Source organism: Gavialis gangeticus, unplaced genomic scaffold, assembly GCF_001723915.1.
Source record: "Gavialis gangeticus isolate Ggan-Ray unplaced genomic scaffold, GavGan_comp1, whole genome shotgun sequence".
Classification (NCBI taxonomy): domain Eukaryota; kingdom Metazoa; phylum Chordata; order Crocodylia; family Gavialidae; genus Gavialis; species Gavialis gangeticus.
Genome location: NW_017728992.1, coordinates 162,756,350 through 162,781,142, shown reverse-complemented (window position 1 = coordinate 162,781,142; position 24,793 = coordinate 162,756,350). Strand labels below are relative to the sequence as shown.

Genomic DNA, 24,793 nt, shown 5'->3' with positions numbered 1-24,793 from the left:
GAGTAATATTAACTTGGATGCCATCTGCAAGGCTTGGGCTGCTGTGTAGGTGAGGAATGGAGCTGCGGATAGTGCCCCCTGGCATTGGGGCAAGAACGGGCAGCCTTCTGCCTAATTAGCACCATACTTATATATCATCAAGGCATGGCAGGTGAGGAGGTGGATGGTTGGCCCAGAAGAAGGTGGGTGGGCCAATGACAGACCAGCCCCGAGAAAGCCCCCTGTTACACTCCCTGATTCAGTGGCCAAATCTCCAAATCTGAATTGGATCAGAGGACCTTTTAATCTCTCCAAATTGAATTAGAATCCTCTGAATTGATTCGGAGAGTTTCAGAGATTCGGACATAGACACAGCTTTAAATTTTTTTCTACGTACCTTTAGGTAGCAGGCTCATGAATGCTGCGATGCTGGGGCACATGGAGTGTCTCACAGAAGCACGGGGGGCTCCCTAGCCCACTCTGCAGCAGACCTGGAAGTGGACCAGAAGCACTTCCAGTCAACTTCCGGGTCTGCCAGGAACCACACAGGGGCCCTGCTGCACCCTCCCCCTGTTTGGTGACTGGTGCCTCCTGGGTTTGTGGGGGGTACCTGGGGTCCCCCTGCGGCCAATCGCTGAGCTGGGGGGGGCATGGGGGGAGTCCTCCTGCATGCTCCCTGGCAGACCCAGAAGTGGACCAGAAGTATTTGCAGTCTACTTCTGGGTTTGCTGCTGAGCACATGAAGGCCCCCCCGCACTCCTGTTGAATGCTTCATGCACCCCAGCATCGCAGCAATCACGAGCTGCCCCTGCTACCTCAAAGTGTGTAGAAAAAACTTTTAAAGATGTCTCTATGTCCAAATCACTAATTCTCTGAATCAGCATTGAATTTTCAGATTTGGATTTGGCTGAATCGAATCAGGGACAGTGATCCGAATCAACGAATCGAATCACTGTCCCTGATTTGGGCTGAAACTGAATCAAATGGGGCCTGCTTTGCACACCCCTACTAGGCAGTGGCATGCTGCATCCCCTCAGGTGAACACTGACTAGTGACAGACAAACACAGCCATGCAACATCTGGTTGGGAGGTAACTTTGGGATATCTTCTGAATGGGAAAAAGAAACATAACATGTTTATACAGTACTCTGCATGGGCAAAATAGCTTTGCCTCTTAGCAACCATGACAGATGAATGTGGCTATGCTAATTAGCTCTGCTGAGAGTCAGGATTAATTAGCCTCCCCAGAATGCCATGCTAAAGGATCAGAAGTGGTGTAGGCTCCTCCTGCTTCTGGAGGCCTGTGGAACATCTCAGCTTGTGTTCCAGATTTTGCTCCCTAAAGACTGGTTGCTTTACCAAAATGAAACGTATTTGATATACCATGCTAGATTCACAGGCAGAGTTAGACCCATTCAAAGAATGAAGGAGGAGGTGGAAGAGGGTTCCCTCTTCACAGCTGGGACACTCTCTCTGCCTTCTTGGAGCCAGGATTAAAGCTTGGGTCCTCCACATTCTGGGTTAGTGACCTAAATTGGGCATAAAAGTGCTACACCAGTTGCTTTCTTCTTCCTCCTCCTCCTCCTCTCCTCCTTTGTCAACGGCACCTAGCTTCCCTCCCCAATCTTGGTTTCCAAATGTCCTGTATTTCTAATAAACACACCCAATATAGGTTTTATGATATTTTTCATATTGTTAAAAACACATTGATTCTGTGTTGACTTTTTTGGTTTGGGGGCCAAACTGAAAGAATCACAAAAATCAACTGTCCACACAGAAGTACTGATAACATGTATAACTGAGTAGATTTTATCTTATTTTTATATAACATGTCTGAAGGTATCCCAATTATGGAATTAATCAAGCACTTCTGATGATGGCATGGGATGTATTGATGATGATTAATAGACAATGGCATGTTTTCAGTAAACAATGCTAAGGTTTTTCATCTGCTTTTCTAAGTGTTGGTACTGTGGCAGAAGGCCACCTCTGTTAACCCCCCAAAACTCTGCTTTGTGACAATTTGGTTAAGATGGGCCCTGCAGAGGGTACACACCTTACCCTCTTTCGGTAACCTGAGCTGGATACATTCCTGAGGGAGGGGGGAAACCTGCTTCCTCTGCCTACATGACTGGCATCACATACCTGGGTGAAGGGCTTGGGTTCCCTGGGGAGTTAGGAACTGCCAGTCTGCCCAGCAACTAGTGATGCATTTCAAATTGGTTGGCTGACAGCCAACAGGTGCTGGCCTCCATTGGACCAGGTAAATGAGGTCATAAGAGCTATATAGGTTAAGGACTGCCCAGGAGGAGGGGGCAGCAGCCATGAGGAAGACTCGGAGAGAAAAGAGCTGGATCATCTGAAACTTGCTCTCTTTCTCAGAAGTCATGATCAAGGAACTGCCTGCCTCCAGAGGGAATCGCCACCTGCCTCTGGATGATACTTGTGAGTAAGCTACCTGAGATCTAACTAGATATATAGCTTGCAGTAACTCAGATCTGTGATCAAAGGCTACCCAGCCATGCCAGTTTGCTCTATGGGATTTCTTTGATATTGCTCTACCCTGTACCCAGTTCTAACCCTACCCCTTATAACCAATAAAGTTCTCCTTTGTACCTAGTGTGGGAGACTTATTGGGAGTGGGTCTAGATTATGCCTTGGGGTCCCCTTGGTTTGGCTAAGGGAGAACACTACTTGTGCTTCCGACTGAGGGAAGCATCCCAAGTTCTTGAAGTGAATCAAGTACCCTTGAGGGCTACTAGGCCTGTGTTTCCCAGGGTACGCAGAGCCAGAATCAAGCCCATCCCTGGGTAGTGGCAGTGTTACCCTGAGGATAGCAGGTGTGCTCCAAGAAGGGGGTCAGTCAGATGTGAAGTGCCCCCAGGGAGGCTCTCAGAGCCTGGAAGTTGGTCGGGCGCAGTGAGGTGGGTGGCTCAATGCAGGAGTGCCCCCTACTGGCCCGCGACAGGTACTAGAGTAACAGCAATGTTGGATTAACATCCGTGTGCTACTGAACCTAGCATAGCTACTGCTGCTACAGGCCCAATCCTTGCTTCCGTGCTCAGCTCAAGAAGCAGAGCTGAAGCAACCTTATGTGTGGGCAGGAGAGGTAAGATTCCTTGCTCCTCTGGCTATGGAGCTATAGCAGAGCCTCTCTCATATGTTGCTGCAGCTTTAGAGCTGTGGTGGTGGGAAGATTACTGTTCTGCTCTTCAGAAAAGAGATGATAGTGCAGAGCCAAACAAAGGGATTCCACAAACATATTCTTTCTTCTTCAGTTCTGCAGTGGTGCTATGTCATTTCCATTGAATTGGAACTCTCTATACCCACACCAGCAGGTCTTGGGGGAGGATATAATGCTTAGGTATAAAAGTGATAAAGTTGCTACTTTCTATTTCCAGTTCAGGTCTCTATTGTAGTAGCATATGTGCCATAACTACCAGAGCTGGCCTTATGGGTGGGCAGCATGAGTGACTTTCCAGAACATCGTGGTCAGGGGGGCACCACACCGCCCCCCTGCCGTGCCGTGCCCTGCCCTGCTGTTCCTGCTGGGTGGGAGTCAGCAGGGAACTTCAATGGCAATTAATCCTGGGTTCTGGACAGTGGGGCCCACTGCAGCCCCACCCAGAGCTGATTGGAGCCAGCCAACCAGAGCAGTGAGTTAAAAAGCCCCTAGGCAGTAGCAGCAGTGGCAGGTCCCTGGCCAAGAATCAGTCTTCATGGCAGTGTGCCCTAGAACCATAGACCTTTGAATCCTGTGCTCCCCAGCTTTCCAGGTGAGCTGGCCAGAAACAGAACTGGTTGCCACCAGAACTCTTCTTGTGTTTCTGTGGGAGTTTTTAAAAAATTACCTGTGTGCTTAGGTGGTGTAGATTGTTCATTCCAGTCAGGAAGAGCACGCACCAATTGCAGATGCTTTCTCAGCCTGACAGAGGTGTTTTAAACCCAAAAGCTTGATAAGAAGAATTTTTCCAACTATTTGAGTTGGTCTAATAAAAGATATCAGATTTACCCAAAGAACTTTGTCTCCATGTGCTTAGGGCATTGCTGGTCCATTTCCACAAAACATTTAAGTTTTCCCTAATCACCTTTTTCCAACAAAACCCTCAGAGAACTGACCAGTTCTGTGGATCTCGTCAGAGTGATGGATGGGCTGGTGAGTTTCAGCTACTGCTGATAGAGTCATCCCCAGGGGCATGCAGAGCCCAGGGCATATCAGCCCATGCGGGGCCAAGGGGTGGGGTGGTGACCACTCACAGAAGCTGGTGGCAGCATCGACAACAACAGGGGGGAGGGAGGGTAGTGAGCGGCTGCAGCTGGCAGTGCTCAGTGGCTGTGCTTGGCGGCAGTGGTGCATGGTAGCTGCGGCAGGGCCTGTACAGCACTGCCTGCAAGGTCCCCCGATTTGCCCCCTGCAGGGATGGCCCCGACTGCTGACACAGGAGTGATGGAGAGGAAAGGGGCTCTCCTCCTCTTTTCTCAGCATGACTACAGCAAGTGTAATTTGGTATCTAGTATCCAGGCTTCATTGCTAGAAAGAAAAATATATCCAGACTTGGATTTCAGTTGAGGTTGAGTAAAACAAAGTACACACCACTGTCCTTGTACAAGACATAGCTGACACCATGTAGGAGTTACTGGTTTAATAAAGGGTGGCAGGAATGGGCTTTAATCCATTTCATGTTAACCACCCCTAGTTATGTGAATAGTATACAGACTTCAATGGGAAGAGCCAGGCAATTGGGACATGGGTTGGTATCTTTAGTACAAATTGCAATGTAAAGCCTTACATAAAAATAAAGTAATAACATTTAATTGGTAGAAATATAAGGAGTGAATATAATTGAGGCCTGACCTACAATACTGTTTGGAGAATAAGGGTGCTGACAGATGCGCAGGTCCCTGCTCTAACTCATGACGCTTTGCATAAAGCACTGTGGGTTAGAATGATCCTCCCCCAACCGAACAGACATTTTCCTGTTCGGGGAGGGGGGAATCAAGCCTGCCTACCTGTCCCACAGTTAGGCTGAGCTGATGTTATCTGGTCCCCACTCCCAGCTCTGGTATTGTCTGTAGGAAGAGAGGTGAGAGGGGGAGCTGTGGGTTGTGGTCTGCGGAGCCTGAACTGAAGGAGGAGGTGGGGGGAGGGGGCTCTGAGGTGGCTGTATCCAATCCACTTGCCTCTCTCCAGCTCAGCCTTGGTAAATCCCAGCCTGCAGCTTGTTCCCCCTTGCTTTCCCCCACTCCCTTCCTGCAGACAGTACCAGGGGTGGAGCTAGGCTGCATCATCCCAGCCCTGATTGTGCTGACAAACTGACCCTGGGGAACACAAGTTCCCTAAGGCACGCCCCTTTGGAGCTCCTTCATCTGAACCCTCATTAAATGAGGGTAAATTTGTTGCATGATCAGCCACTTTTACAGTGCTCTGCAGCCTTGCTCTTCTGTCACAACATGGCTGTAGAGCACTTTCATGGGGCAAATCATGTGACAAATGTCACTTCTTTCAGCACTCTGAATGTCCATGAGGTGGCACACCCAACGGCTATTCATCCTGCCATTATTTCTGCCTGCCTGTCTTGACATTTATAACATTGCCCACGACCATAAGCATCTGAGCACCTCCATGAAAATGAACACTCTAATTCCTCTCTCTACCAGACCTGGTACCAGGAACAAGCTGACAAGTATTACATTTCAAAAAATGTAAGTCAGGAACTTCAATTATTAGAAGAAATCTCACTTTTTAAATGCAAGGGACCAGATTCATCACTGGTGTAACTATACCACAGTCTGTAAAGTTGCCAAAACAAGAAGTCAGCACATGAGAATGTGAAGAATGAAGGATAATGTATAACAAGGTCATCAGGATAAAAGAGGGAATTGGGAAAGCAGTGAATACTGTTTACACTTCACAATCTCTCCTCAAGCCACTCTTCAGGATTTCTATGCAAAAAACCTTTGTTTTTAAACCTTTTTTTTCCTCCAGAAAGACTTGAGTGATTCATTGGTAGTTTTGACAAGATGTTGCAGCCGCGATGGTCCAGGAAGTATGAAAGAGGCAAGAATTTTTGTGGGTGGATCTTTTATTGGACCTTACTGTGTTCAGTAATTGAACAGTGCTAGTGGGTGCCTGAGTACATGCAAGAAGCTATTGTATAGACCCCTGTTTGTCCCAGTCTGTTCACACAAATCAGTTTGAAAGGTAGATGAGGTCATGATTTATAATAAAATGCGAGAATAATTCTTGATAACTGAATATTTTTTCTATGAGATGTTATAACAAAACGGCTGATAGCTCTGGAGCTTTCTGCAGTTCTTCTATAATGCACATTAGCAAGATTTGTATTGGGGATTACTGCTAAGTGCTGTTGTTCATACTATGACTTTAGACTAGTGTAGGTTTTGCTGCTATGTAGAGACCCTCAAAAGTAGCAGTCAAAATTATTCGACCATCCCATAATTGTGACTATAAATTATAGCTTTCTGGAATAGAATCATTATTGTTCCCTGAGAACAGAAATTGCTGGTGCTAGAGGCTATAACAAAAATGGAGAGCTTGGGATTTTTGTATATGCTGCATTCTTGCAAAAACGTCTTCCACCTGACTTGATGTGAACAATAATTCTTTCACTAGCCCATCTTCAGTGAAGGGGAAATAGTGAACTACTTTTGTTTATGGTTTTTATTTCAAAACCTCTGGTGCTTGTAAAGCCGCCTCAGCTGTTTGAAAAATAAAATGTCTTTTTATGTGGGTTTTTTTTCCATTCTATTTTTCTAAATCAAGCAAAGTCAACGTAATGGCATCTTGCTTAGTCCTGTCTCATTGCATCTGCATTATTAATATCATCTGAAGTATAAATTGTTCTTTTAAATTCAGAATGGAGAAAACTAGCAAAATGTGTGTTATTTTTTATACAGTGCATTAAAATAATGCCTGTTGGAGTTTTCTTTCCTCCTGTTTGTTTTTAATAGCAACAAGGTCATGAATATTTTTGAAAGGCTTTCAACTGGAGGACTCCTGAGGACAATTTTCACCTTAAAAGTAAGAACCAGAAAAGCAAGAACCAGATCCTCAGTTGGTGAAATAGAAATAACTCCACTGAGTGCAAGCTAATTATGCAGATTTACGCTTGGTGGAGGGCTGGGCTTTTGCATGTATAAACAGCATCACATGCAGCATTTCTGCAGTCCTTTATGCCATTTAACTTCATCCATTTATTACAATTGCAGAGCCAATGCAGTTCTGGGGGAGAGAGCAGGTTTCTGTTCTTCCTCCTGTACCATTAAGTCAGTTAAAGTCTGACTGCATATTCTTATTATTGGTGATAATAATATGAAACAAAGGGAGAACACAGCATGTTTCATCAAATTCAGGTTGAATTTACAAGACCAGAAGTTAGAAAATTAATTCATTTGCAAATAAAGCGCATTTGATATGGAGTCAGACACTTTCCAACAGAAAGTGGTGGAAAACCCTGCTGGTACTCTGAACTAGGATTTTTGGGATTTCACATGTGGCTGATTGTAAAGAAATGCTCTCCAACGTCCAGGAACTTTAAGAAACACAATGGATGACCTTCTCCAACAGAAAGGAGTCCAAGGACTAACGTCCCTAACTTGGTTCTAAGGAGTTATGCCATCTTCCTGTTTTCATGATCCTTGTCCTTGCATTCTCTCCAGCTGTCATCAGAATACCAAAACCTCCCTTGTTAGGGTGCCCAGGAAGCCACTGGTTACATACGACTATCATACTGTACAGTCATGGATGCTGCCACGGGTTGATGTTTTGAGTTCAGGAAGTTGCTATGGTACTGCACTGAATGTTTGGAGAGACTGCTCAGGACTACTAATAGCATTCATAGTTACTGAGTTTGGCACCCTCCATCTAAGAATCTCTGTATTTAGATGCAGCTTATATGAAAGGACAGGAATAGGAGGCAGTGGCAGTGGCTAAACAGAGCAAACATGTGCATCATTATTTCCAAGAGGTAAGGTGGTTTTTGATTTACATAATATCAGAGATGTGGTCAAAAGAGAAAACATCGTAACAGGATAGCTCCGAGCTGTATTGGAAAGAGAGTGATTGGGACTGATTGCTACTGAGTTAACATTTTAAATACATTGAGCAAATTATTTATGTCCTAAAATGTTGTTGTTAACTAACCAAGCTTTATGAGTGGGCACTGATATATTGTCTAATTTGTTAAATCAGTGTTCATTCCTATAATTTCTGATCAGCCAGTATTTCTGGATGCTCCTTTAATTCAAAGCCAATTCCTTTATTTATCTTTTAATATAAAAATCTATCCTTTTCATTTATACTGATTGGTGTCTTTCAGTTGTACCTACATACATACCCACTTAATACCCAACTCTAAAGTCCTAGAAGGAAGACTATGTTATGAAGTTATACAGTTAACTATGTAGTTAAGGTTTATTATTAATGTAATGACAAAATCATTATAGGCACATAATAATAAATGAAAATCAGAAATTTATGAGAGTTAAGGTTATAATTTAGAGGAAATCAAACATTTTAAAGTATAGACATGAACAAAGAGTGCCTCCAACCAACCTCATGTCCACCCTGCAGTGATGCCCAGCAATAAGCATATCATTCTGATTAAGGTATCTTAATGTTTGTGGTCCCTAGTTAACTGAAGCTTGGATTCTCGTAAAGACACTAGGTTTAAAATATTTTTTTTCATTTTTTCCCCTCCTGATACATCCCCTGTTGCCTAGCACCCAGCTGCTCTGCTCATTCTGTGAGACAAACTAATTTGCAATTGAGGCATTTTATAGTGAAAAATCAAGATGGTAAGTCAGACAAATGAAAACTTTTTCACTGGTTTTAACAAGATCATATCATCTTTACCCATCAAAGAGTGAATTCCATTGTTTTTATTTTTCAGTGAGTTTTGCAGGTTTAGAGATTGTTTTTAATCAATGCTCCTGGAACTGGTTTTGAATGACATAAAGGACTTGGAAGAAGGGATGCTTTCAGTCATGTTGTTCTAGGAAGTTCTTATCCAGTCATCACCTGTAGGCAGGCATGACAGGGTTTCAGTTGTGCTCTGTAAAATGGAAATGGAATTGTAGGTTGCCATTATTTTATGCTTCAAAGAATGTTGACTTTTTCTTTTTTCACTTAAAGTTTTAGAGCCGACCAAAATGTAATTATAACTTTCACATGCATATAATTAACATGCCCTCATAAGCAAGATCCATAGATAAAGATCTTCATTTCAGGTTGCCTTTTCCTGTATGTATCTACCAGAAATACTGAGGAAAAAGTTATTTTTACATCAGAAAGGAAGATACTGTGGGGACATGTATGTTGGTGGGCTACAGAACACTGGAAAAAAGGTGCTCTTACATGATTTGCTTGGTACGGTAGGTGAAATTGTAGGAACCCAGACAAAAAGTAGATCCATTTATTGTAGCATGTGGAGTCTACAATGGAATTTTTGTAAAGTGAGCATTGATGGGGGATAGATTAAGGGTGAAGTTACACATTACACTTTGACCCTGCTGAATCTGCGGAATGTGAAGCAGTGTCAAAATTTAGAACATGCTATGAGTGGTCTCACATTAAAAGGTTAATACAGTTTCTTGCATGAACAGCTCTGACTTGCCGCTAGAGGGCTGGTGAACTTGGGTATAGGAACTAGGGCACCTGGCCTCTATCCCTACTCTGAAAAGGGTGGGGCTGGGAGTGGTGCACCCTGGGATGCTGAAGGACTGCAAATCACTGGTTTTATCTCTGTGGAGCAGACTGAAGTTGCCCTAAAATGAGCTATGTAGCACAGCCTAGAGTTAATCCTCTCCTGAAGTGGCATAACTTTGAGGCACACAGAGGGCACATAATGTAAATAAATGAGATTTAAAACATGAGCATCTGCATGTTAAGTGCTCTTAGTATGGTCTAAGTGTGATATATAACTTTAAGTGTTGCACCTTTTAGTGCTGTAGTGCCTAACATATTTCCCTGTCATCTAGCAGAATCCACAGCCCTGAGTTAAACACCTATGCTCCCTAAGCAATGCTTCAGGAAAGTTAAATCCCAAAGCAGGAGTTTCAGACAAGCTAGCCTGCTGACTGGAAACCTGTTTGGCTAGCCCTTAAAAATGCCTAAATGTAGAGAATGGCTTAAGTTTCAACCCTCTCAGGAACTGAAATACAACTGCAGGGAGCCATCTCCCTCCACCCATGTTTCACAGGCATGAGCACTTTCTTGAAACACTTTCCATTCTTAAATGCTGTATAGCCGGATATTTAGGGCACTGTTCTGTGAAGTGGTGTGATGAAGGAGCCTACTTATGGCTGGACACCATATTGGCCGCTCCTCCATCTAGGGCAGTCTGCCCAGTCTCACTTGCCATGACTTGTTGGAATATACTAGATGTAATAAGCGGGAGGTTGCCTATTTGACATCCGATGCCAAGGGGTTTACACATGGCTCCAACCTTCCCTTACCGTGTCCCATGCCTCACAGATGGCATCCAACATTGTAGTTGCTTTAGTTAGAAGCCAGACCAAACTTTGCCCCTTGCTGGGCTTCTCACACTCACCCATAGGTGACATGTAAGGAGCACTTGTGCCCCCCCCCCCTGAAATTTGCTCCGCTGGCAGAACATTGGTGGCAGAAGTGCCAGCAAAGGAAGTTCCGGCACTTCTTCCACCACTGTGCTGCATGCAGACCTCCTCCCCCCAAGTCGCCATAATTGGCCCTGGGGGACGCCCCTCACCCCAGTTGTACCCTGCTGGTGCCCCGCCCCCAGACTAGGGAGGCACCAGTCGCCCATGCACTCACCTCATTCACTTTGCCCTGCTCCACTGAGCGGCCCCCCTTTGGGCTATCAGGCCTGCCTATATATACTCTGGGTGATCCCCCCACAGCTCTTTGGGTGTCTCTTGCAGCCTACTCTACAGATGATTACCGTTATGCCTAACACTAGGCCTGCTTTAGCCACAAGCCCCTCTCCAGACACTTGTCTCTTTCTGTTCCCCTCACTGGGGCCACCCCTCTTCCCCCCATCACTGGGGCTTGGGGTCCTACACCCCCAGGGGATTAGGTGCCTCTCCTTCAGTGTACCTGGCCCCTTGTCTGTTGTAGAACCACAGGGTAGTGGGGCTGGGGTTAAGAGGTGCCCCTATCCACCTTTCACTGGGGAGGCAACTGACCTGGCATTTCTGGGGAGCTACCCTGCCACAGGTAGCCCCACCAAGCCTTCCTTCCCCAGCATGGTGCAGTTTCAAGTCATACCCAGGACCAGGAGACTTCTGCAATCCCCTACCCAGGACCAGGAGACTCCTGCCATCCTGCCCTTACCTCCAAGGGGTTCCTGAGCAGTTGCCCAGCTCAGTATTGTTCTGCCGCCTGTCAGCAGCAGACTACTGGCTCAGCCCTGAGAGCCTGATCTAAAATGGAGTCTGCTCCACTCTTTGCTCCAATCACATGGCCCTCACAGGGTCACGTGACTGCTTCATCAGGGCTGGCCAGCATCTGCCAGCTGCCCTGCTGCCACTCAAAGCCCTAAAAGTGACAGGTAACAAAGGTGCTCTGTCACAAGTGGCAAATGTGGGTTCAAGACCCTCAAGCAGCAGAGATGCTAGCAGGGTCTTTTTGAGCAGTTGTCAGTACAAATTTTATTGTTGGTGTGCATGTGCCCACTACATATTCTTTTGCTTAGCAGTGCATGCTAATGTGGGTCTGTCTGCTAACCACAGCTCATGTGGGTTGTAGGTGGAATTGTACCTTTCATATCTAAGATTATAAAGGGTAGGCTCAACCTTCTTTAGTTCTTTCTCTAGCAGAAAGCCAGAAACCTTTTCTCTATTAGTAGTCATATTAGTTAGGCTCATAATTATTTAGTTAATTTTTTGACTAGTTTCCCTAGTCTATTGGCTGTATGCAAAATAGATACATTTATTAAATTTATCTAATTAAAAGTCAATATTATAGCAAATCAAATTACTTTTAGTGAGCAGAGACTCTTCTACCTGGTACAATGGTCCTAGCATCCTGCTACTGGGATTTAGCACCTGTCCCTCATATGAAACTGTTCTGCTCTGTCTGGGAGAAGAACATATCCTGGGTGATGTCCATTTCTTGCTTGAGAGAAAGCAAGGGAAATTTGCCTGAAGTCGTTCTTCGTCAAGAGATCAATGCAGGCTCCCATGTTCCTCATCCCAAGATGGATAATGGTGTTATACCCCTGTCCCGTTTGAGTATGGATTCAGATTTTCCATTTGCTGCACAAAAATGCATATTTTCTCCATTAAGGGAGAAAAATATGGGAAACCACAGGTTTCGCCTTGCACGCTGGAAGAGTTTCAGCCTGCAAGGGACTGCTTGGGGCTAGGGGGAGCAGGACATGGGGGGGCGTCACGTGCATGTGTACATGTACACACATGCATGTGGCCAGCAATGCAGCCAGGCAGCGGTGGAGAGCAGCTCCCCCAGCTGCCTGCAGGTAAGTCTATGGGGGCATAGGCAATGTTGGGGGGAGATGGAGGGGAAGGGCAGATTGTGAGGGAGCTATGGTGAGGGAGGGAGTAGGGTAGTGGGGATGGGGATGGGGGCTATGCCCAGCTGGGGTGGTACCCAGGGTCTGGGGCCAAGGCAGAAATGCATGGGAACAGGGTCTGCATGCAGAGCAGGATGGAGCCACAGGCAGCTTGTCCATGAGGTGATTGTGGGGTGGAGGGAGTTCCCCATGGCTGTGTACACTCCTGGGGAGGGGTTGGGTGCCAGAGACAATGTGTCAGGAATGCAATGGAGGGGTGTGTGCTTCTCAGATTTGTGTGACCATAGTGGGGTGTGGGGATGGATCTGGCCACTTCTGCAGCCCAGTGGATGGCACCTGAGGGCACCTGAGGGCCATTGTGGGGCTCAGGGCTCCCCTCCCTGATGCCCTCCCCCCAGAGGCCTCCACTGCACAGTGGGTGGGATGTGGTGTGGGAGGGTGGAGTGGGGCATGGAGTCTTGGTTCTGTGACTGCCACCACCACTGCTTGGACCCCTGTGCCAGCCATGCTGTCAAGGTGAGGTGCCCTCTGCCTGCCTAGCAACAGTGGAGGGGGGAGAGAACACACAACTCCATGCTGCCATCTCACGCTGCTGCCAAGTAGGCAGGGGGCACTTTGAGGTATGGCTTGCACGGGGCTCCCGATGGTGGTGGTGGGACCAAATCTCCCTGCCCTGCTCTACCCTCCCACACCACATCGCACCCACTGTGCAGTGGAGGCCTCTGGGGGGAGGGCATCAGGGAGGGGAGCCCTGAGCCCCACAATGGGCAGTCCACATCCTCCCACACTCCCACTTGCACCTCCACCCCTCACAGGCTCTGCTCAGGCCACACTGCCCATGGGGGTGGGGGACTGGGCTCCATGTTCTGCTCTAGCCACAGCAACTGCTACCTCCCATCCATGGCAGCCAGGGCTCAGGACCTGCTGGCCAGCTGTGGCTGGCACCCATGGAGCAGGGAACAGGTAGGATACAGCTACTGGTTCCTGTAGCATTGGCAGCTGGGGCTCCCCTCTGGCAGGGCTGGGGGGGACAGGGGACTATAAGTCAGGTGTGAGGGGCCTCAGTGGGGATGGAGGGTTGTGGGCCAGGAGTGAGTGGCACCATCAGAACTGGGGGGTGAGGGGATGTGGGTTGGGAGTGAGGGGCACTGGCAGGGTCAGGGGGCTGCAGGTCTGGAGTGAGGGGCATTGGTAAGGGTAGGGGGCTATAGGTCAGGAGTGAGGGGCACCAGCAGTACTGAGGAATGAGGGGCTGTAGGTTGGGAGTGAGGGGCACTGGCAGGGCTGGGTGGGGTATGGCTTGGGAGTGAGGGGCAACAGCATGGGCAAGGTCAGGGCACTGGCATTCTTGGCAGCTGAGCACCACGAAGCAGCAAGTGGGACAGCTGTAGCTGGACCCGCATCCTGGTGAGTGAAGGGGGCAGGGGGAGGTCTGATTTTCTATGAAAAAAAAATCAAATGCCAAAATATATAGGTACAGTAAAAGCTCTGTTATCCAGCGTCCCCTGGGAATGAGGGATGCTGGATAACAAAATATGCTGGTTAATTGAGTGGCCCAGGCCACTGCTTCTCCCACCACCTCTCCCGACGCATCGCCACCCCTCCCACAGGCCCTGCAGGCCCCGTGGGACAGGGAGGTAGGCCCCACACAGCCCTGCACAGTCTGTTATTTCCCCAGACCACGGGGGCTCTGCAGCGGAGGCTGCTTTGCCCCGGGCCTTGGGAGCTGAGAGAAACCAGAAGTGCCACGGTGGGCACTTCCGGTTTCACTTTATCTTACCAGCCGGCATGACGGTTAATTGAGCATGCTGGCTTGTAAGATGCCGGTTAACTGAACTTTTATTGTATTTAGAATTTACTTTATTATAATGATTGAGGCACTGGTAGGCTTCAAATTGCTTTAAAGTTGTAAATATATCAATATTGGGGTTTTTACCAAAGAATTTTGGATTTTTAAACAGAGAAAACCAGGATGATGAGGAAGCATTAGTGACTGGCCTTGGAAGAAGCCATTTCACAGCCAATGGAGTCCTACCTTATGAATGAAATGTGGAACATTTCACTACTACTACTACTACTAGTGTTACAAAAATACCTGCAGGCCCCATAATGGCCCCATTGTTCTAGGTACTGTACTAAATAGGAATAAAAATGCATTCCCTGCCCTTGACAAAATCAGAATCTGACAAGATGCAGCAGGTGGGTAAAGCAGTGGTCAATGGGTGAGGACAAAGTGAGTGTAAAATAAGCATGCTTTTTGTAGTAGGCAGGGGTCTCATCTCAACACCTGCCTAATCACTCTCAACTGGTAGTGTTCAGTGGGCACCATACAGAGGTAAGTCTTAAGGTATTTGTAAGGTAGTGATTTCATGCATTTTTACAAGGAGTTTATGGGTAGTATAGCAGAAAGCATGTAAATGCTTGTTGGAAAACTACTTATGCGCAAAATTAAGGCTGGTTCTGTTGCTAGAGCAAATCTTGGGCAGAGGAAAGTGGGGTAGAACAGCCAAAAGTATGTGAGATTCCAGAAAGAATATAGAGTATGCTAGCTTTGTGGAAGCATGTATTCATTTATTTATCTTATGCTTTAGTGAGACTTTAAAATTAATTGATTTATCTTGTGCTTTTAGTGAGACTTTAAATCAACATTTTTATCTGTCATTACTGACATTTTTCATCTACCCAAAACTGTATAATTTACTGAAAACCAGGAGCTACAAAATAAACATTTCCCTGGGATAATTTTGAAATAAAAATGATTTTATTATATCAAAACAATTTTGATATCTTATAGATGTATGTATTCAATTGTTACTGATATATCTACACAAATTTAGAAGCATTGATAATGTTACCAGATTGTCATGACAAAAAATATTTTAATACATTTTTTCAAAACCACTTAAGAAAACCTTTTCAAATAAAAAGTGTTAGCAAGTGTTATCAATTAGTAAATACCAAGCACAGTAGTATTTGTGGAACTGGATCTACCTTGTAACCACAGCATGTGTGTTTAGATACACAAATGGATATAAAACAAAATGGTAATTGCATACTTATACAGATGTACGTGCAGACATACATGCATTCCAGCACAACTTAGGTGGCAATTTTTTTAAATGTCATTCCTATATGTTGAATATACCAAATGTTTACGATCATTTTTTAAAATATATTTTGTTCAGTGGGTATGTCTACATGTTCATTAATGCATTGTAATTACAACGCATTAAGTTTAGTACCTGTAATTACAGGTACTAACTTAATGTGCTTTAATCAGAGCTACTGCACAGTAACACCAACGCATGCTTTTTTGTGATGCTAATGTGCAACAGAATTAGTCTACTGTGCATTTAATGTCTCAGGTATACATGCCCAGTATATGTTTATTTTAATTTTATTACATTACATTTGTCCTGTTGATTAGTGTTCCAAATAATTGTAAATATTTTATTTATAAAGTATGATTTTTAGGTATTTCAGATGATTTTTAGGCATTTTCTGTTCTGTTTTAATATATACATCTAAGATCTCTCCATTGTTTCTGTAAGATTAATGTAATCAGCAAGATGGCAAGCCGACATTCACAGATCAGAGATGTAGCTTTTATATTTTGTTTTTGTCTACCTATCCATTCATCCTAGGTTGTAAAAAAGATGTCCAGTACCTTAGGGCATTTTTACATATGCTCCGGGGAGAGTGGGAGGGGAGAACAGGGACAGTGCTTTAATTAGAGTGAATGTGAGAGCCGATCAAATTAAATCACCCACAGTGTTGCATGTATCAGCGTCCCCATGCTTCAAAATGGAAACAGGGGTGCTTTAACTAAAGCTTGTTGAATGAGCTTTAGTTAAAGCACCCCTGCTGCCAGTTTTGAAAGGATGCTGATACATGAGATGCAGAGGCTGCTGGAGGCGCACTACTTAGCATGGTCCAGCAGACTTGATGAATCAAGTCTCCTCCAATGTGCTGTAATTACAGTACATCAAAGCAGCCTCCCCACATGTCTACAGGCACCCTTAGAGTCTATTCACTAGAGCATCTTATGCTTTATGGATTGTCCTATGGTAGTGATTCATTAGACTCAAAATACTCCTCATTAGATTCAAGGCAACCCTTGGAAAATGCCACCTCCTAGCTTTCCCTTGTTTTTTGACTACAGAAAAACAGCAGAGCAATTCTTCTGTTGCAAAGCACTCTGAAAGAGCACAACAGGTCAAGATGTTATTGACACTATGGATTCCTATTTGAACTCGGAGTTTATCCTGAGAATCCTGGTTACACGCTTATATTTTGGAGCACCACTAAAAGGGGCTAACATTTTGGAACACCCTGAAAAGGAACTCAGGGCACCCCAGGATGTCTCAGTACCTTGGTCGAGAATCACTGTCCTATGAGAAGACTAAATTTATTATAATGGCTCAGTTCATGGTTTCATACCCCAAGCTTCTTTGGATATATAAATGCTGTGTCTGAGTACCTTGCAGTCTTTAAAGGCCTTAAATATTAATTTTAGGCACATCCTGGAGCTCTTAACCCCTGGATTTTCCGATTTTAACACCTGAAACTAGTTTTTAGCATACTTTAGGTGACTTAAAGTTATTCCATTCCAGGGCAGGTTTATCTCTGATCTGTGTTACCCAGCTCATGTTCCATTAATGTGTGGCCACTTCATGCAGATAAGCCACCCAAGTTGCAGTTGTTCAGCATCCCAGGATGCAGGCTTCTCCTCCTGTTCCTGTTCTGTGTGGGCAAACTTTCCACCTCCTGAACTCTACTGCCCAGGGACAGTTCCAGCACCAAACAAACTCCAGTTCCTGCCTCTAGGGGTGTTGTTACCTTTCCAAATCCAGGGATACAACCCTGTGCAAACAGCCTGTCGGCGGTGCCTACAGGCGGTTGCTGCTCGTCTCCCCCCTCCCCCGCCGCTGCCAACACCACTGGTGGCATCTGCGGGCAATCAGCCATCCCCACTGGCCACTACCGATATGTCTGGTGGCGTCTGTGGGTGGTCGCCAATCCCTGGTCGGTGCTTGTCACTCCTCCCCCACTACCGACAGCGCTGGTGACATCTGCAGGAGCTCCCACTTACCGCCACTGTGCCCCCCCAGCCGCCGGGGGCACACGTCATTCATGAGTGCTACATTACTCCCTTTTTCACAGATGGAGAATCAAGGCACAGATAGATGAAAGATCAGACCCTCACAGGTATTTATATCCAGTATCTATGGTGAATCCTTCCTTAGCTGGGTATCACTGCTAAGGAAATTAGTCCTTGTCAAGGCTCACTCCTGCTCTGGATGTGCCTGGGTCTGGGAATTAGTTCCCCATCACCACTATCAGTCTCCGCTTGTCTAATGGCTGTGGATGGGCACAGATGGAGCAATAGTAACTTTAGGGAAGTGATTTCCTTAGCAGTAGTCCTGGACACAGCAGGGAGACATGGCCTTTGCCTTTATTGATTTCAGGTTTGGGCATAAGTATCTTGCCTGAGGTCAGGGAGAAAGAACATGTGGTAGGGCAGAGACCTGCACCCTGGCCTCCTGAGCTGCTTATCCTACCTGCGGGGCTCTCTTCAGCCTGGGCTCTGGCAGTGGCTAATATCTCCTGTAAAGGAGGAGGCAGAACTTCCTTAATAAGGCACCTAGCCAGCTGTGCCATGCTGTTTCTTTTTGGTGAAGGAGTCTCCCCTTCCTCCTGCAGGCAATCATTTCATGCCCTGAAGCATGAAAGCTGATGACCTGTTATTATTTCAGATTCAGTAGCTGCTGTACAAATAATTCTGGTAATGAAATGCTTTCTGTGCATCCTCAATTTAACCAGGGCATTCAAATGGTTGGTAACCTATTCCAGAGGGAAAATCCATGTGTTGATTATGTGCTGCATAAAATAGCATTATTTTTATTCTAAATAACACCATCCTTTAATTTCATCAGGAGTCTCATTGTTCACGTGCTATAACACAGGGTGAAAAGGAAGGTGAACCCATTTTCAGGAGTTCCTTCCTAACTCCTCTAGTGCAGTCCTTAGCCTTTTAGCTCTGTGCTTTCCTATTTTATACTTTTTGCAATGTTTCCTCAAATGTGACTATAACCTTTTCCTCACCACTCTGTTTTCCTTTTTGTGGGTCTTTTGTTTATCACTGTGATGTTTTTCATAAAGTGAAGTGGCCACAACTATTTTCATCTCAGAGTTTTCCAGTTTGATTTGTTGTGATCACTCTGCTTTATATTCTAGCCTGTTTCTAATATGCCCCTGCATCATATTGTTTTATGTGTTCTCATTCATTGTACTCTCCTTGTAAGTCGTTGCTTTTCCTTGCTGGTTTTCCACAGGTGGAATTCAATCTCTTTCTTGTCCTGCCCCCTTTTGCAGCAGCTAGAGGTCTCTTGTGGCAATGTATAGGCAGAAAGCGAACGGTAATTTGAGCAAAAGGGCTGATTTTAGCTGCTCTAAGATTACGAGAAAATCTGAAGCTTGAGCCTTGTGTCTCACTTTGGGATAAGGCTCTGGAAGGTGAGTACATTTTTTTTCCTCCCTGTGACATTGCTACCCAGAGCAGCAAGCAAAAGATCTTGTTTCATTTCTCTAAACAATGTGCATAGAATAGGAGCAGGATAGAAAGGGGAGGGTCTAATCTCCAAGTCATTCAGATGTTGGTGGTGATCACAGCTGGGGTCCTACAACTGTTCTCATTCAGACTTGCACAATGTTGGTTAGCCGCACTGCCGAACATAGTTTGCCTTGGTACTGGTATTATTTTGCACTTAGGTGTTTTAAGGAGCTGTACTTCACTAGGCAACTCCAGACAGATATGCTGACAGTCATGGATAATTTCTTGTGGCTCTACATTAAAGTTCAGTACTATGTACTTCTTAAAGAGGTTGATTTTGATCAGTAGGTGCAGTCCCTCATCTGGGCATTACCAAGTTTTACCATGTGTAAAGTATTTGGTCAAAACCAATCCTGGAGGTGTCTCCATGTGCATAGAAAAGAGCCTGTTTTTTTGTGAGATGCATTTTCACTTGGGTGACGACGGGCATCAGAAGGGTGCGTTTTGTAGATGTTTTGGGAGGACGTTTACAAGGAAGTGCATTTTCTTAAAGGGACATGATTAAAAAAGCCATGAAGAAAAGATGGTACAAGCTCGTTGTGATATCTAACTTAAATGAGTTTGTGGTGTTTGGGTTGTCAAGGAGCCCACGATGGTTCAAATATGCACACAGTATTACAGATGACCTATTGAAATAATTTCAGAGCAGTGCTGTGGTTGCTACGACAACCAATGCTCTTTTGGCTTTCATCTGGCCATGTGACAGTGACTTTGACGTCAGCTGGAGGCAGAGTCTGTGGTTTAGTCCACACAGCCAAAGGCTTGTGAGAATCTAGTGGATGCTGGATTTATCCCTGTTGCTGCTGCTGCTGCTGCTGTTTCTCAGAGGTTGCCAGAGCATGGACTATTAAAAACTTGCATTTCTGCAGTGTGAGGTAACTGGTTTGCTTTATGCTCTGATCAGGTATTTCTTCTTTTAAAAAGGGGGGGAAAGCCTATTGTGGTTTACTATTTCTCACGTTTGGTTTGCCTGCAAGTTTGCCTTGATGAACAGCTACGGTACTATTAGACAAATGCAAAGCAGCTTCCAGCTACTATTTCTGTGTGCAGTCTGCAAAGCAAAGTTAAATTTGGATTAATGGTCCATGGGGGGGGGAATAAAATGTAATAGTTGGTTCTTGACACTTTGAACTACTATGTTGGAATATAAATAGAACAACATTAGGAAAATATTTCCTGTTGGGGGAAAAATCAAGTAATTTCTTTAGGAAACTCTTCAGGAATTGTGTTTTAGACTTCAGTATAGCCTTGTACTTTTGCTGGAACTTTAAAAAAAAATCATCCTGATCATAGTAATCTGAACATCATTTAACTTTTTCTTTCATTTGCATTGTGCTTAATTAATAGACACTTTGACAGTGACTGATAGAAACATCATGATGCCAAACTCCAAAAGTTTGAGTTCTCCTTTAAATCAGCTTTGTTCATGCACGCTCCAATCCACACTGCAAGCCTACTATGTTAAGTCTTTTATTGCTGTCTTGGAGTATGTGGTAGACTGACTGTATTCTGTTTACAAAGGAAAAGGTCAACAGCTTCCTGAAAAAAAAATCCCAGATATGCCAAGATGGACAGACTGTTGTAATGTATGCTCTTGCCCCTCTGCTCTGTCTCTCTCTGTCTCTGTCTCTTGTCTCTCTCTCCCGTGCACACACACAGAGCTTTTCTTTTATGTGGGGAAAGATTAGCTTAAAAAAACCCTTATCTTAAATAATCTAAATAATTGAAAAGTAAAATAGTAGGTTGATGATTTTTTTCTTCTGAAGAAGTTTGGTTTTTAATATTATAAAACTAGAAAGGCAGTTGTTACTACGTGCAGAATGCAAGTGTTTAAAGTTTTATACCTTTGAGTTTGCCTGTGTGTATGTGTGAACCTATATATTCATTTAAAAAAATGACTGAAGCATCATGTGTATTCTTTCCTGAAAAAATATATTCACCAATTCTATTATATCTAATCATTTCCTGTTCACTATCTAACAAAGGTTAAAAGGTTTACTGATGAAGATTGTATTTTTAAAGCAGCCCCCATGCTGAAATTGTTAAGGAGCTGCAAAAAAATGTAGAACAATGCAGTATAAAAGAGAAAACAGATATGTCAAAGCAGATGTAAATCTATGTAATGTGATTTAAAACTGAAAGTACCTCTGCAAAGCGAAATGTTGCTAATAATCTAGAGTTGACTAAATTCAGCATGCTTAAAATAAGAACAGAAATTAATGCACCTAGAACCTTAAAGCTTTTATAGTTGATGCTGTTTAATGTAGACCAGGAAGGTTAAAACTTGTGCAAAAATCTCAAATATTTTAAGATTTATAATCTGAAGCTTCATGTTTTAAATGTTTCTTGTAATAGTGGAACATCACTATGACTCACGCTGAATGCACTTTGTCTAAATGAATTTAATGAAGATTAACAATATGCAGCAACTGTAAAATACCATTATAGTTAATATCCTTTTATAAACTCCATGATAATTTAAAATCTCTAATGAAAGTTTAGTCTTCTCTGCCTGGTAATGTGATGAATGGTAATCTCTCATTGACTTTGGTGCAACTGGAGGGCATTCAGCCCCACTCCTGTGTGAACCTTATAGGACTTTCTGGAGGTGCTCTGCTTTTTTTATCTGAGGCTAAGAAATGAACAGGGAGGAAGTTGGCTGTTTGACAGACCAACCCTGAATTCAGAATACAGGAACTGTGAAAGTGCACAGGTTGGCTTTTTAGCTGAAGGGAGGGAAGTAGCTAGTAGAAAAGATCACTCCACTGTGCATTGCTCACAAGGACATTGTGCTTTATTTTAAAAGTCTAGTTGACCCTTTCTGTTATCAAATTTTTTTTACTACTACTTGGATTTTATCTTCTGTGCTAGTGAAGTTCATAAGATAATTCAGCTCCTCTCCTTTTTCGTGCCATAACCCGATGTTACCTCCTCTCCTACCCAGCTTCCAAGGGCGAGTAAGCCGTGAAGCAAACAGGATATAGGGTTCACCTTCTCATACTTTGCTCCATGCTATATTTGCAGAGACTTTGACATTAGAGTATACACTTGGTTGCATTTGAAACCCACAGGTCTGATGTAAAGTGAAACAAAACTGCATTGCATTCACTTCTAGTGACATTACAGCCTTATCCAGCTGCACGGAGACCAGCACGTGTAATTCTTATTAGCCTTAATACGAGTTGCACGAGTCAAACACTCCTGCGCATCAGGAGGAGACTATCCCTTCACACAGCCTTGTCTCTTTATCCATGAAAATGAATGAACTGATCAGCAATTACCATAGAATCGGAGAATTTCACCTTAGGGAACACCTTAGCTAAAAAAGTATCTAAATCTCTATGTATCACTACCCCTTAAACTGGATTTCAGCAGTAAAATTTTAAAAAACCCACTGGAATGCTTGATACATTCACATATAAATAATTAAACATTCAGCTCTTCATTGGACTGTATCTGGCTCTTATGCTAATCTGTAAGTCTTTCAAGATAGATAGGCAATTCTTTTAACATTTTAAAGGCTGGATCCTCCACTCAGTTACACTATGTTACAGAGCTATAACTCCATTGTATTCTGCGTTATGGCACAGGCTATGTCCCACCGCGGTGCTGTGCGGAGGTACCAGAAGCAGTATAGTTGTGTTAGTGCAGCAGTCTGATTACGCCAAATGAGAATCAAATCATAGTAGCACGGGAGGAGTTTTACAGTAATGCATCAATAGCAGGGGTTAGCAACCCTTAGGCGCAGTGGGCTGAAGTGTCACTGCTTGGTCTATGGTGGGCTGGCACTTCTGACGCAGCGGCTGTCGCTGGATGTGGGGATTAATAAATCTGCACTGTCACCACAGAAGCCCCCTGCCATAAAAATGCTACCAAGATTTGGGCTTCATGGGCTGGATAAAATTATACTGTGGGTCAGATCCAGCCCACAGGCATTAGGTTGCAAACCTCTAATTTATACTGCTTCTGGGACCAGAGCTAGCTTGCTCAGAGCTGGCATAGCTGTCTCTGCATGGTACCAGCAGTGGCACTGATTTAGGGGTGGGCACATGGGATGGCAGCCCTGGCTGCTTATTTAGAGGGGATGGCAGAACAGCAGGCCCCTAAGGAGTCCACACCACGACAGCAACAACATGCATCCTAAGACTCTCAAGTGCTGGGGGCTCCTTCCTTCCTCACTCGCCTCTCTGGTGCTTGGCATCTCGCAGGCAGCTCTGCCCCGAGCACCAAAATTCCTCTGCACTGCACTGTACAGGGAACTGGGAGAGAAAGTCGGGTATCAGAACCTTAAATTACATTTGCAGAAGTTGTTTTCGCCCTTGTTAGAAACTGTTAAATTGTGATAGTAATGGCTTGAAACCACACTAGCGATAACTGGTTTAAGTGACAGGAGAGCAGCAGTGGAGAACTGGCATTTCAATGAGCAGTTGCTTTTGTACCTCAACACAGATGCCATGTTGGGGCGGGAAAGTGCGTGCTTACCCCATGGTTTGTCCCAAGCCCAAGTACACAAATCAAATTCTGGAACGGTTTTATATTCACATTTTAAAGGGACCTTCTTCAGCGACCTGAAATCTGTGCAGAGAGTTATAGTCAGATAACAGTTAAAGAAACAGAATGCGTTTTGGCTGTTCTCATACTGCTGTTAAATTTATCTTCTTAAATAGCAGGGGATAAGAGCTGAGGTATGAGAAACAGTAATTTTGTAATTATTTTACATGGATGGAATTGTTCTGTCATCAAATCTGCATTTCAGTCGGCATTACAGGATGAAAATATAATTAGAAACTGCAGTTCAGAAATCATTGAACGCAGTATTTCCCAGAGGGAGCACACTAAGAAGCTGCTGTCATTAAAACTTTAGCTGATGTTGAAATCCTAGAGTTGGAAAATATGAACGTGGAGTTGTAGAGTTCGCTTCACTTCTGTGGTCTTAACACTCTGGACTTTCTGCTGGACTTCAGTTTTTGGATCATTTAAAGCTAAAGTATCAGGCCCTCTTTCACAGGAATTTAAGCTGATGCTGCTGTTAGTTACCAAATTGTTTGCAACCACAAAATGACATTGAGACAATGTTAAGACTCCTACTTGCTCCTGAGAAACCCAGGAAGCTTGGACTGAAACATTTTTAATCAGCCCCAGTCGCAAAGCCATGAACTGACCCGATGCCTGGATTCCCCAGAAATATATAGTTGCAGTGAGATGAGTAAAGGATGATCTTCTGGGCTTAACTCTGTAGTTCTTTGCTCCCATGAATTTGACAGTAAATATTACCAACAGTGTGTAAGGCTGGGATTGCATGGCTTTCATTGATTTCAAATTGTTTAAACTTCTGTTGTTGTTAAGAAACACATTCTTTTTTTCCTGGTGTTAATGGGAAATGAAAATTGGTATCTGAGAGAGATGAAAAGTTTTGAAGGATCTTTGGATCCAGTTTCATGGTGATAAATCTATTCTAAATTTATTGTAAATGCTGACTATGCCACAAGGGGCAAAGTGTGCCCATCAGGTCAGTGGATGGCAGGCAGCCTGATGCACAGAGCATGATGAATACAGCTTTATTCCACAGCAGGAGGGCTGCAGGTGCTGGAAGCACATTCACTGTTCAGATTTCCCTTCATATACCACACAGCTGTGCTTCTTGGGGATTTCCTGTGCTGCTCATGGAGAA

At 44.4% G+C, this 24,793-nt stretch overlaps 1 protein-coding gene across 3 annotated transcripts in view; it reads left to right on the top strand.

Moving 5' to 3' along the window:
* Positions 1-24,793, top strand: part of NCALD (neurocalcin delta) — a 200,792-nt gene that overhangs the window by 77,317 nt on the left and 98,682 nt on the right. Inside the window, exon 1 of one of the 3 annotated variants that reach the window (XM_019528026.1) lies at positions 18,931-19,025. The exons of 1 other annotated variant lie outside the window; for it this stretch is intronic. The gene's annotated coding sequence lies outside the window, so the exon portion shown is untranslated. Of the gene's footprint in view, positions 1-18,930; positions 19,026-19,850; positions 19,998-24,793 lie in introns of those variants that run through there. One more of the 3 variants, XM_019528024.1, reaches the window with a different exon arrangement.